Consider the following 3,111-nt stretch of genomic DNA (forward strand, 5'->3'; position numbering starts at 1 on the left):
TCTTAGCCTGCTATATAAGGTGACGTTTTTTCCCGCCCTTTTACGTATGTGTCACTTAATATTAATTTCTGTACAAAATCAAGACGGGAGATTCTTTAGAAAACGCAATTGCACCCACCCCATAAGTGTATCTAAATTATCGCTATATAAAATAAATGACCTCGTACAGTGACTCGAAAAGCTGTGAACAGTGTTTTTGAGACTGCGTGTAGCCTACAAAAGGAGCTCCTGTGAAATTTTGATTGCAACGAGAAACTGTAACACAGCTAGTCTAACATTACTTGTTTGAGTTTTCTACCCCGCGTTTCCTCTGGTAGTCACTGATCTGAGCTAATGAGCGAATTACCTAGCCAAGCCTAGCCTATCGTCGCGGCAGAATAAAAAAAGTTTACAAGTTTTTTAACATCTCCAGTGTAATGGTGGGCATTCTAAGTTAACCGTAGCATTAGACCTACCTATTTAGTAACCCCATGGTAATGCGAGTGATCATAATGAAATATAAAACGTGACATGTAAGTCCTTCGATAAATAACCAGGATATGAACTCATAAACATGAACAGCATTTTGTCATCGTTTGTCATTCACCGTGCTGTGAACAGCAGATGCTAGGCTAAAGAGCTTGAGATTCAGACAGGTGAGCACCTGGAAATGGTGTGCATTGTGTCAGAAAATAGCAATTTGATCAGTGATCATGCATCATCAGCGCAAGCTTGGTTTGAAACTTTCTGGGGATGGGGATTTTACACGATCCTTCATCACTGGGCTAGTGTGCCCTGCTGTGTTAATATGACCTGCTGATGCTAACAGCTGCAGCTCCCTCGAATCTAGGTTCTCTCATGCATAGGCTAGCTTTTGACAATGAAAATTAATGCAAAATAAAAAATAAAAAAACAGTCCTGCTCCTAACTGAAGAAACGTTTACGTTACCAACAATGTTAACAACAAACTCAGTTTCACTGCTACAAGTAGGCCTACAAAGTTGGCTGTAAATATGCTTCGCCATATTTAACGAACCAGCTAGCTTTGTGATAACAAAATCTTACCTTTTATGTGTTTAGTCCACTGAAAGTTATCCACATATCAAACGATTAAATCCACAGTTATGGAGGAATTGTTTTGGGGAAGCAGTTGCACTTTATCCCACTTTTGCTGCCCTTTTTAAAATTAAACCACTTAAATCCATAGCCTAGATAAGCATTGCATAACGTTACAACTATGTTGACATGATGGTAAAGCTAAATGCCCAAGACACGTCACGTCATAAAAGTTGTAGGCTACAAACGCAAAACTTAATGACAGCTCGTTTGTGGTGTTGCCTAGTGCTGCCTAATTGAAATGGTATAGGCAAGGTTTATCTTATATTAGGTTTTTATGTGTGGCACATTTATTGGGCTTTAGCCTCTTTTAATTTATTTGATAAGGAACTGATAAAAACTGAGCAGCAGAAAAGCTGTCATAGTCGATACATAAATAGTTTATTATTATAATTAGGTTATTAATACTATTACTTTACTACTATTACTGTTGTTACTGTTATTATTATTATTATTATTATTATTAGGATGAGCCAATAATGTAAATCTGAGTCTGAAATGTTGGCTACAAACAGTCTGTAACTGCACTGCTGCTATTATAAATTGTTAATTTTCGGGAACTATTTGAGGCTTCCATTAGCCGCCATTGTTGAAAAAAAAAATGGAACATTAGCGTCAATGGAGTTGTCGCAACTCTACCTTTATATGGCTCTGATCAGAATAAAGTCATTGATAGAAGCTAAAAGCTAGTGCTACTGCTAACAGCCATAACCTAGGCATTTTCATTCAGAAAGATTGTGTGTTCTATGTTGCTAACTCTTGGCTGTGAGTTATCAGGACGTAAAAGCATAGCATCTAGTGCTGTCAAAAATCTTTGTCGGCTGCTGAGTTATACCCTCATATTGAGAACTAAAGTCTCTGGAAAGTTGTGGACACTGCTTGGGCAATGTAGCAAGCTGGCACTGACACTCACATAATAAGAGTTCACGGCATGGGCATCTCAAGCTTTATTGTTTATGTATCATATAACAAATGAGGTGAATTCAGCTCAAGTGAAGTTAACTGGGACGTCTGGGCACCCTACTATAAATAGAAGCAATAGCAAAGTCGTTTGCCTTAGATAGAAGTTCGCTTTCTGTAGATGTCGATAACTAGCTAACGCTTGTGCTAACTGTTAGCGCTAGCTCTAGATGTGCACATAGCATGTCTTATCAACCCCCTGAGACACAGCAAACAGACCCATCAAATGACAGAACGCTTTCACACCTGATATCTTCCCAAAAGTATGAATTTAGAATGAAATCCTTGTTGTTGTATGTTTCGTGAGTTATGATACAAGTCTGAGCTATCTCCTTAGCACAGTCTGACTCAGAGCTGGATCACTTCGTGTTATTTCAGGCAGCAATCAGTGGTTAGGTCCCGCCTTAATGGGTGACTGACGTATTTATTTATTTCATGGCACATTGCATGACCGTGCATATGGAATGTAAATGTAAATGTCAATGTATATATGTTTTTTACATTTAATCTTTTATTTATTTCACATTTTATTTATTTATTTAACTTTTTATTTATTTATTTCAACTTTTAATTATTTCATATTTCATTTATTTATTTAATTTTGTCACAAAAAACATTCCATAAATTACTCTCTGCATTGCGATGGTTCTTTCAAATGGAACCCAGCAGTGGACAAATTATAAAATAAAGTGCCTGGCAAAACAAAATGGTGAGTACCTAAATGACAATAACAAATAAAATAGATCCACTTGGTCTTGGTGTACAAACATAGTCACACTGTCAGCACATGAACCAATACATGCGGCCTAAGTAGGTGAGCAGATGAAGTCTCTTTCTCACCTTTATGCAGAACTCAACCAAGAGTGGAAGGCATTTCTTCTCTTGACATAGTCAATGTCTTTTAGATGAATCTGTTGTTGACTACCATCTAGTGTCCTTATGGTGAAATAGCAGATATTCCAATATACACACACACACACACACACAACAAATATTCCATTTTCTTTTTCTTGAAAGAAATCTGTGACACCAAAAAAACAACAACAGAGAGCTTGG

General features: G+C 37.2%; 1 protein-coding gene across 1 annotated transcript in view; it reads left to right on the forward strand.

The window, feature by feature from the left end:
* The window catches only part of exoc3 (exocyst complex component 3), a 30,234-nt gene that overhangs the window by 15,321 nt on the left and 11,802 nt on the right, over positions 1-3,111 (forward strand). The gene's annotated exons all lie outside the window — the stretch shown is intronic.

The sequence above is a fragment of the Alosa sapidissima genome, chromosome 1 (assembly GCF_018492685.1).
Source record: "Alosa sapidissima isolate fAloSap1 chromosome 1, fAloSap1.pri, whole genome shotgun sequence".
NCBI lineage: Eukaryota > Metazoa > Chordata > Actinopteri > Clupeiformes > Clupeidae > Alosa > Alosa sapidissima.